The 13,003-nt window shown below is 35.1% G+C and overlaps 1 protein-coding gene across 6 annotated transcripts in view; it reads left to right on the forward strand.

Annotated features, from left to right (window-relative positions):
* The first annotated feature begins 7,629 nt into the window (after positions 1-7,629).
* Positions 7,630-13,003, forward strand: part of Ten-m (teneurin transmembrane protein Ten-m) — a 653,992-nt gene continuing 648,618 nt past the window's right edge. For 3 of the 6 annotated variants that reach the window (XM_069110243.1, XM_069110246.1, XM_069110245.1), the window contains exon 1: positions 7,630-8,836. The gene's annotated coding sequence lies outside the window, so the exon portion shown is untranslated. The remainder of the gene's footprint in view (positions 8,837-13,003) is intronic. The other 3 variants (XM_069110251.1, XM_069110252.1, XM_069110253.1) reach the window with 1 other exon arrangement.

The raw sequence follows: 13,003 nt of genomic DNA on the forward strand, positions 1-13,003 counted from the left end.
ATTGAAAGACCACGCGGCGAATCGATGACCTATCCTACTTTTAAATCAATTGCTCGCTACGTGGGAACGCGCATCCGATGAAAAGCCAGGCCCTAGCCAATAGACCGGCTCGATGAAATCAAACCTTGAGCTCTGCCAAATTCGTTTCAGAGAGCACCGGCGTGCAGTTTGTTCATCGCGCGAATAGGACGGAGAAGGATGCAATCTGAAGGGATTGAACGATCGCACCGGGAATCAATTAATTCTTTCGATCAACGATTCCGCTGAGTAAAAATATTTTACACCACCAGAGCAATGCATCAATCCAGTGCACAGCCTAAAAAATTCCCTAATACTGGTTAGTTTATTCTACTTTATAGAATATAATTAAGTGTCTATAATGTATAATATTGTATGCAGAATATAGCATAGAATATTGCGAATATAACGAATTTTGCAGTTTGTATAGTATCTTTTATAGTTTCACGAAGACGTTAATGGCAATTTTATTCTTTTTATTTTTTTCTCTACACCAAATATATAGCTTACTCATAAATATTAAGATACATACTTATACATATAAAGTATATAAATTGAGCGCATAGCTGCCTCAAAATATTCCTTTGAAATACTTATTAGCAATATGACAATCGATAATGTACATAAGCACAAATAATAAAAATATAAAGATAATAAGAATGGTTTTCTTAAAATGTTATATAACTTGTCAAAATCTTCAAAAATCAATATTTACCCAGAATTTATACGTAAAAGTATATTAGAAATTCGTTCATGTGATACAAATCAAGTTACATACAGATGTAATCGAATTAGCATTGCCAACATAAGGAAGAACGAAAGAAGTAAATTCGAGAGTCGAAAATGCGTATCAAAGATTCGATCAAAGTAGAAGGATGGAAATCAAAGCGGTTCTGGTAAAAAGATGCGGGCTGGAGATCGCGTCTTTCATGCGATCCTATGCAAAGAGAAAGCCGACGATAAGGTTTAATCCTGAACGGTGCACGGCGAATGCGGATAAAGGTGTGAAAACAGGCGAGCGTGGAAAAGAGAGGTTATACAGAGAGAGGACAAGACGGCGCTCTATCTATCTTTATTCCCAGTGTCTTGGTATTAATTTCACGATTATTAATTGTGAGGACATTATTAACTCGAGCCTCGACAGACTTTCATAGAAAGGGTAAGGTGAGATATAACCGGAGGATGAGACGGTTTAAAATGCGAGAGGAATGCACGAGAAACGCTTCATGGGACGAGGAAGAGACCGCCAACGCTGGATACGACGAAGGTCACGAATACTGCGTTAATGAAAGGGAAGTTAATCACTCCGACCAGACGATAAAGACTATGTCGCCGCACCCCCACACGTACACGTAGAGTATTGGTGAGGGCAACGCGCGCTTTTCGCTCCACAGTTTAAAGCTCTTTAAAACACTATATAGCTATGTATTTGGAATTTTTGAATTATATCTTTTAGTGGGGTAACATTCATCTTTAATTTTTCGCGTTTGTACGTGCTTCGAATTTAATGGAAGTCGATGAAAGTAGTTTTAGCTGTTTTCGTTCAACTGAGACATATGAATCTATATATATTAGGTTGTCCGAAAAGTTTCCTTCGTTTTATAAGGAAATAATAGACGCACAATGTTTTTTGTTTTATATTAATTTATTAAATTATGCATGAACATAATAATAGAAATAAAACGAAATGGATCATACCTAATTGAATAAAATAATATAAAACAGAAATTGTTGTTCATCAATTATCACTTCACGAAACGAAAGAAACTTTTCAGACAACATTGATTCAAGAAAATATTCCAACATTTATAGAAATCTTTATGAATATATCATGTGTGCTACACGAAACATTTAAAGTTTCATTAGCATTGTAATGAGACACTGCTATCAAAATTATATTGGTAGAATTTGAGACCGATTTGAAAATGTATGTTTAGTATAACACATACTATATTCATGGAAAATTTTTATAAATGTTCAAATACTTCTGTGAATCAATGCAGATTCAGCGGGTTAATTCCACAGAAGTGCCCGATTGAACGAAATTTCTCGTAAATATAACAAATCGGGAGATGAAATGGTATCGTCGACGATGTTACCCCTCGAAGACTTTCACAGCATCGAACTAAAGAAATAACTTACGCCGCTTCCCGTTCTTAGTATCGGAAGAAAAATGCGTTTGCACCAGACCCGCGATTGGAGGGTACAAAATGGATGATAGAGATATAATTCTAAGAATGCAGACGGAATCTTAAATCACTCTTTTTATGGTGAATTGAAGAAGGCTCGTCTGTGCGAATTTCATACAATTCCTCGAAAAAGGAAGAAAAGGAGAATAAAGAGTAATTCCTGTGGGAGGTGAAACTTGTTTGCGAAATGAATTAAAGATCCCCGACGAACTTGAATTTATTCTTCCATCGAAATTTACGATTATATATCCTGTCCGTATTCTCTATCGTAATTCGCAGAAAATTGAAAAAAGATTGAAATCTAACTTTCTACATTGTGAAAGAAATTAACATTCGACACAAGTTTTGTCGTAAAATTTATAATCAAATTTTCATTAGACAATTTAACTTGCATGTTACATGAATTCTCTGCATTTTTGTAAAGTAAAGTTTTCCATAAATGCATAAATATCTTGAATCTAGTAGTAATTAACCTCCTGATATTCTCATGAAAGCTAAACCTCGGCTGCTTCTCTAGAATCTCTTAAAAAGTCCCAGTTTCTATTGAACGGAAAGTCTGTAATACATTTTCTTGTGTAATTTCGCGATATAGATGAACGAGGACGAGAGTGTCGTACGATACCACGCATTCTGAGAACGAGAACTCGCTCGTGGCATGAATAATCATACACACGCGGATTGTAGAGCGACAAGCCGCTCGCAATTATACAAAATGTAACCAGCACCGGTACGAGAACTAATTCGGAGATGCGCGAACACATCGTCAAAGGGGAAAATACGTTTCTTTATCGCTACGCGAATCGCGAGCGGATAAAAAAATCTGCTGGATATTCAGCTTGAAGCTTCGAGCTTCAACGTTTTAACCCAGAATTTTCTTTGATAATGCAGCGGAACCTCTATATCCGCGAGAAATGCATCCCCTGAAATTACCGCCAACGCGAAATTCGTATGCTGATACGAGGTTAAGCGGAGGAGTGGGGGAAACACGCGCGAAAATCGAGTTACGTATTGTCACATATGTATTTAAATACATGCAAACATTAAATCGTAGACCGTGATAAAATTTCGAATGAAAATCCCTCCGAATGAATCATACGTGTAACAGAAAAGAATATGCCTTCTTTTTTCACTTTTAATAATTATTTCTTGTTGTAATGATCGATAGATTATAGATGTTTTGGTAAATACATATTTTTATGAATATGATTGGAAGATGAAACCTGAATATTGGTCTGAAATATTGCCCTCGTAGAATAAGATAATTATACAACTTGTAATTTTTAAAATTTGCTTGCTAAGTTTTATTTATATTATTAAAAAACTTCATTAACAGACATTGTATTGTTATGAAAATATAGGACTTATTTCATATACTAAAAATTATGACGATTATTTTATTCTGGACACTTAATGTATGTTCCCACATTGTATGCATTTTCGCACCTTCAAATTTCATACTTGATTTTAAATTCTGTTCTCTTTATGCAAAATCTAATGATTGATTACGGAAACGATTAATAGGATCAAATTTTGTATTAATGTAAGATAACAATTCAAACTACATATACAGGAGTATTTGCAAAAGTTAGAAAAAACTAAATATATTAATATATCAACTAACTGACCACCATGTATTAATTACAATATTTTTATATAAATGATGATAAAAGATGCAATTAGAAATTTGAATACATGGATATTTTTAAACTTCAAATATATTGATAATATATTGAAATATATTGATAGATATTTATAAACTTCAAAATGAAATAATTTTCTAGTAACTTTTCAGGTTAATTTCATTTCACCATTAGTATTATTTATAATATCTTTATACAATCGAATGTATTAATTTACACTATTCAGTTCGAAAATCCATTCAAAAGATTTAAATACATGGTTCATTACAGGTCAAGCTTCCCAGTAACTTTTTATGTTAACCTCGCTTCACCAGTGTCATAATAATTTACCAATATCCATGCACATAATTGTTCCACAACACTGAATGTTCCTGCGCACATACATAAAATTCCAATATCTAATCTAAAAAATTTTAATTGTCCACTAAAAACATACATACGTATCCGTCCTACGTCTAATTATGTACTATAAGTACATAAAATTTGCGCAATTTGAGGTTAAGCGTACTCGAAACAGTTTTCAACTGTCATTTCTTACCTTCTTGTTGCAATGGCTGGTGCATCAGGCATAATCAAAAGTCGCGGCGAACGAAATTAGGAAGGCGGTAAAGTTTGAGGGAACAGTCTGCGGTGCGTAGAAAGTGGCGTTGCGGTGGTCAACTCTCTCTTCCGTCCCTTATTTCGCCTTTTCCGCTAACGGAAAGTGCTCGTTGGTCGCGAGTGCAATTAACTGCGGCACAGGCAAGGGCGCGGAGAGAACTCTTGCTTGTAATTCGTAAGGTATTTCGCGCGGTTAGACGAAACTTGATAACTTTAGCGCGTGACACCTGCCGCGCGTAATCAACCTGCCCGAGTTAACTGGGTTTCTCGTACTAACCGTGCCCCCACAGCCCCAAGAGCATTCCTTTTGCTACTGCTAGCAGCCGACGCGTATTGTCTCAATCTGGCGTTGTTGTCGAGGCTGCTGAGCGAATTCATGCTTGATCAGCCAATGAGAAAACGTGAACGCTATGTTATGTTGTACCTAAATTTCCTACAGGGGGCAGCAAGTTAATATGCGCCGTGGTTCTCGCGAATAGTTGGTCGTTTCTTGTGTACTTGAAATTTTGCGAGTGAATGGCCGTACGAATGTTTTATAATAATGTGCAACGTAGTCATATTGTGGTGTATATAGAATTGTTATTGGATATAATAAGTAGGATAAACCGTGGATGAGCGTAGGAATGATATAATTTGAGAGACACGAATGTTGATTTGACATTGAAATTTGAAAAATCTTACAAGAATGTTGAACGTTGTTGAACGTTGTCGTGTAAAACGATGAAAATTGAATATTAGAGACAGATTTTCAGTAGTATATATATTTGTAGAGTAGTGAAGTGGCATGGTATTGGAATTCGTATAAATTTTGTCGTAAGATTCGTTTAATTTTGATTGTCTTGGTGAATGAAAGTAATATCTTTGTTTCATCGCAGAAGATGCAATTGGCGGGAAGTACGCATCGTGCATTGTACATAGATAAAAATGGTGAATATCGATCGACGATATCAAGTTTTGAATTAATCGAAATTGAGAGGTTTGATACGAATGGCTTAAATGTGACAGGTTATAGGCTAGAACGTTAAACATAAAATGTTAGATGTTCATTAGTGAATATGATATTTAAAATTTGGAAAAATGAATTGTTTTTCAACAGTTTTATATGGATTTTCAATTCTTTATGAATGAAAGCAGTTCAATAAACGACATGTTTGTTTTATCCAGAAAGATATAATTGGCGGGAAACGATTTATTACGCGTGTATTATACACCACAATAGTGAGTGTATGGAAATAAACAGTAAAGTTGTCTATGCAATAACGGTAAAATGTAAGAATACAATGTATTATGAAATTAGTTTATCCAGGTCACAATTCGTTCAAACTTATAAAGGAAATTAAGTATTAAAAAGAAGAATATTACATTCAATCGTATACGAATGAAAAAAATTCATTCTTTAAATGTGTGAAATTATTACAGCATAACATCCAATCGTCATTTTAGATTATTTATAAACATTAAAGGAACTATTCCTAAATATACTTTTTAATTGTGATGGTTGCAAATTATGACTAACTATGCAATATACTCGACGTCATAGAAGGAATTAGAATAATTTTTAGAAAATTTCATTACATATAAATTTTACTATATGTATATAAATTTCATTATATGTAATTTTCCCTACATCTGCAAATAATTATAATCTGATACTTAGCAAATATACTATATACTATATACGATGACACAATAATGAAATTAGACATGCTTCTGAGATTCGAAATTTACGCGGCTGAATCGTTCGATGAATGAAGTCTGGTGTAAGTGAATGCGCTCTCTGATTGGAGCGACCGACGACGAATTTTATTTTATTTTATTTTGCTCGAATGTCTTGATTGGATTGCCCACTGCATCCTTCTTTTTTATCGATACTGTGCAAAAGTGAAATGACGTAGACTTCTATATATTAAAGGTATTTCTAACGAAATTTTAAAGTGGATGCAAATAGCCAAACTTGTAGAAAATTCCAGATAATTTACAAATGAAAATTTTTGCTAACATCAATTCGCTAATTATTATAATATTTAATAAAAGTAGTATATTGAAAGGTTTTAAGAATAACGATTTTTAATATACATACATATGTGTAAGGCCCATACAACGCTTTAAAAAAGTTTGTCAATTACTCAAGAAAAATATTGCACTAGAAAAATTTAAGAATAGAAATCTTTGATGACGATCTTGATTCGCGCTAAACTTAATAATTATTTTTAAAAAATACCGGATATATATACAATAAAGTTTATATTTTAAAAAATACTATACAAGAAAATGTTCGCATTATATAAAGATAAGGCACACATAATATCACCTACAAGACACTCGTCGAAATTAAATGAAATCTTCGACGCGGTAGCAATTACAGCGAGGCCGCCCTTTAACCATGTAACGCATCCGCAGAGAATACAAGCAGAAATGTAACAAGAGCAAGAGCAACAAGTGCTCAAGACGTAATTACCCCTCAACTTCGCTTCAGAGACCGTTAGCCGGCTAACAAATCCGCGTTCTGCAGAAACAGCAAAATAAATCGTCAAACTTCCACCAGGATTCATGTCGAAGGAACTCATTAAATTCCTCTTCCTAATCCTCGTTGGGAGAGGGAGAACGTTCAAAGACACGTCCTCATCCGGAAGTAAATTCAATTTCGACCTTTAAACGAATCGAAACGGTGAATCTTATCTTCTTGCTCCACCAAACCAAAGAATCCACTCCACCCGCTCCCGCGGAAAAAAGAAATTTTTCACAAAAATATACTAATGAGCTACGTATCATGATTATATTGACAAAATTTGAAACTACAATCTGAAAACGTATATAGAAATTATAAGATAGTCACTGCAAAAAAGTTAGTATAGTTTATGAATATTCCTTTTAACACGTACACATAATAAGTGTGGTCTCACTAAATATTTAGGCTTATTAATAAAGTAGAAAATTGGCTGTTGAAATAGTTCTGTGATGTCTATAAAATATATGCATAAATATCTTGTAGTTTCTATTTATATTTTCAGATTAATAGATGTGCTTTCGATGGATTTTTACACCTTCAAATTTCCCACAAGTACATACGATTACGACTACGTGTATTCCAAAATTTATTGTTATTAATGGATCACCAATGACTTATATTACCGATCTGCTTATATTCACCTGCTTGTCCCTCCACAGGTTAATATAAACGGAGTTCCACCGTATAACGAGGGTTAGGAGGAAAGAAGATGGGACGAGACAAAAGTTGGGAAAGACGAGAAAAAGGAAAAACCGCCTGGCAACCACCCTCCCGTGGTGGATGCACCTCCGCGAGTAGCAGCCTCCCTCCAAAGCATGGAACGTGGCGCATGCTCATCCGGGAATCGAACCCGCGAAGGCACAACGTCACCGGCGAACCAGCCGCAGGGATCGTCAGTGCGTTTGGCGAACAGTTCGCGAACGGACGTGTTCCTCGTGGTCTCTTGGAGAACGATCTAAACCCAAACTATAAACACAGGAGAATCTGACAGAAACACGCGGCGGTTGCGTCCACTGGTGGTACCAACCAGCAGAGGACGCGTCATGCTGAAAACCTTCATGTCGTTTCTTCGTGCTTAATTCGTTTCTTCATGATCGATGATAACGCTGAAGTTTGCGTGTCCTCGTCGTAAAACGCTTCCTCCATAGGTCTTCAAAGGATTAAACCATTCAATTCGTGTCTTTGATCTTGGTAATAGGTGAATGACGTGCTGGTGACCTTCTCGGGGGAGCGTGCACCGAGACACCAAGGTCGTTCACGATCAATGTTCGCCGCCACGTGACGAGATTCGCCGTGCACTCTGCGTTCTGTTAAAATACTTCCGCGAAGAGGAATTCGACTGAAAATTTCGATATTTACATTTTATAATTTATCATTCTCGAGACCTTCGTTCGCCTTATTTCTTATTCGAAACGTTATATGAGAAAAAAGGACACCAGAAGAATTCTACTCACAAGATATCGATAGCTCTCTTTTCTATATTTCGGGGTATTTCTCTTCTATGAGGAAACAAGCCGTGAATTTGATGTAAATCCTCTATTTCGTCGCGTGATGATGTGGTGTGGTGAACTTTGTATTGTATAGAAATATATTGTACACTGTACATCGTTGAACTTTTGTTGAGTGGTTGGAGATAGAAACACGTGAGAATAAAGAAAAGGAAGAGAAAAGAAAGAGACATAGAAAGAGGGACACAGTGACGTGCAGTGCGATCTGTGGTAAGAAGACTCTAGGGACTACGAAAGCCCAGCTACGACGTGACATGGCGGGGAAATCATAAACGGAGAGGGTAAACGAGAGCGAAGGGTGAAGAAATTGGAAAGAACGCGTGGTTTCGGTGAACGTGGCTCCTGAAGACTGGATTTTCGTCAACGTGGCTGGTGAGTCTTGTTTTATTTATTATTAAACGCTTGTCTTATCGTTCTACGAGGAATGCAGGGTGCCAAAATGATTTTCCAGCGATACATGAATGAATATAAGTCTCGTTGAATGAGAAATGGAAACATCAATCTTTTGTAAGAAGGAAAGAGCAACAAGTGTTGCTGTTGATATCGCACCGCGGAGACAATCTTTGATATAAATTTGTAAACACTGGCGCGCACGCGGTTTGCACACCGATATCGATAAATTCGCGCATTTTGAACCAATTTTTGATTCTTGTGAAACTTGAAGCAAGGATTGTAGACAACATTATATTAATTTTATCAGTGATGCTTTGACTGATTAAAAATTGACACAATGTTTGCGGTGGATTAAGATTTCAAAATATTTGGTAATCAATTTTAAATAGCGTCGCTATAAAGAAATCCTTGTTCTATTAAGAATGAAATGATTGTAGGTTTCAGACATGCATAATTTTAATTCATGCACTCTTTATTCATCCTTGGACGATGAAAACTGAATCAATTTTGTCTTACGTAGATATTTCACGTTTATTGCTTACAAATAGTTACATAAAAATGATATTTGAACATCATTTCCTATAGTCTCTTTTCGTTATGACAGTTCACATGCACAAAATTGAAAATTTTTCCGTATTATGATAATATTTTTATGTTTTCGAACGCTTGTTTTCTAGTCAGTAATAAAGGAAGAAGTAAATATTGGTAACTGTTAACATAAAGTTACAGCAAGGAAATCGGAAATTAAGAGCTAAATAGCTTCGTGGTACTTTATCGAAGGCAATTTCGTTCAATTATTAAGTTATCTCCTAAAGGTTCTTTTCCTGAACTAAGCAGCATAGAAGAGAGAGCGAGAAAGATTATTCGACTGAAAAAGTTTTAATAGCTTTTGAAATATTTTCTAAATGCTTTTGCTTTCACATCTGTTTTATAAGTTTCCTTTTATCGACACATTCCCTTCGTGCTGTTCGACTCGAACTTCTTTTGATTGTGAGATCGAGAATACTCGGTATCGATAGCCGATAGAAAAAATTAATATCTACACTTTTTAAACTCACTGTTGAAAAAATTCTAGAGAAAGATTTTGAAAGAAAATGAAAGTATCTCTCTTCTTAAAGAACAGAAGTATTACGTACATGTTACGTATATTCTATACATATAAGGATATTATTAGAGTAGTTATAGAGTACATATTAGGGTATTTACATCTCGTTTCTTTGATTCATCATATTTGTAAAAGATTGAAAGAAAAAAATTGTTTAAACGATATAGTCATCTTTTTCGTATCATTAAATGTAGCGATATAAGACTAGATTATACTCTCAATCATCATATTGTTGCGTTCGTTGTTGAATGAAAAACTTCCTTTACCATACCATACCAATTACCATAAAGTTTCATATTTGACTTCAAAAGTACACTAATTATTTTCTAATTATAGTCAATCCAAATTCAAGGATATCATATTTTCAGCAACTCGTAACAATCAACCAAACGCGTGAACGACACACGATAACTATAACCTTCTAACCTTATCTTTTCACGTAACTTCATTAATTTAAAATATAATCAAAATTAAACGATCGGTCAAGTCCAGGGGTTAAGTTAGGTCGTCGAGGGGTGGATCAATGTGGCTGTATCACGCGAGTACCGTTCCGTATATCGTGGCTTATCGTCGGCTGGAATGAAGTCGAAAGAATTCAGAGTCTCCTCTGAAATGGCCCAGAAAATATTTGCGTGGGATTCCAGTCGCAACATCTTTCGTTTCCCTTCCGTTGGCGACGCGTGGCGTCGTTTTTGCGACACGACACTTGCCACAATGGCATGTCGTCCCGTTAGACATTACAAGTCCTATTACGCGGGAATTTTCGACGATAACGAAGTCCTGCTCCTTTCTTTTTCCCTCGACATAGTTAATCGACCGAAGGATTGTTAGCTTTAGGTTATTGTGTTCAAATCGTATACTTAACGTTCTACAATATAACGTCTGTAGCCTTTTAATTTACGAAACAAATTCTGTAATCAAAATTGTATTTATCGAGTAAGTATCTCGTGTTCCCAAGTTTGGCCCATAAGTTTGGTAAAATACTACACGATATCCCTTTTTATCCAAATTGACAAGTTTAATATTGAAAATCGTCTAGTACATTATAGCACCTTAATATTTAAAAACGAGAGTATGTGTATGTTTGGAAGTAACAAGTATCGATATGTTCGAAAGATATCGAAAGAAGGGTTTGTCAGGAACATGATATTACTAGTCGGAAATTATTTTTTGCTCGTGGTGACTGTTACATTAGCGAGGAAGAATAAAAACGAGTAATATAGTCCGAAACGTTGGATGACAGCCGGTAAACCCCCATTCCGCCACGGCTTATACTCCATTGGACAAATTGCCGCCAATCATAAATAATTGACAGACAATCACGAGGGATTTAGATTTTCCAGCTCGGCTTGTCCATAAATTTGATACCGGTTTTCGTGACAATTCCGCCATTCTAATTTACAATGCGTTCCTCACATTTACGTCATATTTTTCATACTATCATCTGTCAGACCGAAAAGCAACTAATAACGTTCGTTTCATAATTTAATGAAGCATATCTGCTATGTTCATCTTATTATTGAAAATTCGAAGGATTGGAAGCTTGTAATTTGACAGATTATTAGTTGGTAATGTTAATAATTCATGAAATCTATGAATTATATATTTGATGAGAATTTTAATGCGATGGTTAATAGACTGTGAATGCTTACACACTTATAGAAAATCGAAAAATGCAAAAATGTTAGAATTTTTTTGGTTAAAAATTGATAAATTGTTGTTTCATAACTCTGTAAATTGTTCAAAATCCTTACGACGAACGTTGTATTATATAATTGTAAAAAATTATTCCTTTTGATTTTTTTTGGGATCACGGAGATATGGGATATAAGATCCTATTCTAAATGAGACTTTAAAATTGTTCATAACATATATTTTTTTTTAATTTTTCGTGCATCATTGCGTTTATTACAAATAGCAAAATTCTGTTGCCTTGAAAAATTTAAGTACACCTATCTTAAGCTTAATTACAAATTCCTGCTCTGCAACGAAAATATAAATACTGTAAAATTTGTCAAATTCTTATCTCTAATTCTTCGAAGATTGGAAAAGAGTATTTTCACCTTTCTATGTGCGAAGACCTGAAAACCAGAGTAAATCAATTATTCCTTTGCTCATGCAAATACGAATACTATCGTGTAGAAAACAAATGACAAATTTATTCGTAAAATTCAAAGGCTTCCCTTTTTTGAGAAAAAATCACTGAGGGATTGGCTCGCGTGTGTCTCGAGAATTTGTAGGGATCGCGCGTGATTCGAGGAACAGCCGTCACGGACACACGTATACATCAAGATCGCGAATGCCTCGGAGTAGCATGCCTTCTGTAATCAGATAACGAGCCTCGCAAACGAAATCCCGCGATGATATTTTTGCCTTCATACGTTTAACAAAATGCCATTCACGTACATTCAAACGGCACGTATCTTCGTGTAAAGTAAGCGCTCAGATTGCGATCAATGAAATACCATTGTTTCTAATCTAAATTTATTTCTCTACCGTTGATTGTCTTCTCGTGTTTTGTCAATTACTATATACCATAGTTAACGTATACGATACTATTGGCACACATAGCGTCCACTCAGTAATTTAACTAATTCTGTTGTGTTTTAGCTTTTATGTGTTTCGATGGAATTACTTTACCACCACAATATACAGCATAAAAAGTCACAAAACATTGGATTGACCTTTTTTTTCGTATTTAACATGGTTTCGTAAATATTCACAGTAACATGAAAACTCGCAATTGTTTTAAGAGGTGATTTCACTTCTATAAATCGTTTGTTAGCTAAAATAAAAAATGTCGAATTGCCGGATTTCCGTCAGGGTTTTTCGCAAAGAACTGTTCAAAGGCTGTTTATTCGAATATCATTAAAAAATGAAACTACAAAAAATTAAACAACTCTGTACCGCCAATAGTGTCTTTTGAGTTATATCATTTCTTAAATGAGTGTGTGAAATGCATAATTTCTGCATCTTTGAATCTTTAAATACCCCATACATGCATAAAAATCCGTAGTCTACTTGTTGAAACACATAGAACG

The sequence above is a fragment of the Bombus flavifrons genome, chromosome 3, assembly GCF_040668555.2.
Source record: "Bombus flavifrons isolate JBK064 chromosome 3, iyBomFlav1_principal, whole genome shotgun sequence".
In the NCBI taxonomy this organism is placed as follows: Eukaryota; Metazoa; Arthropoda; class Insecta; order Hymenoptera; family Apidae; genus Bombus; species Bombus flavifrons.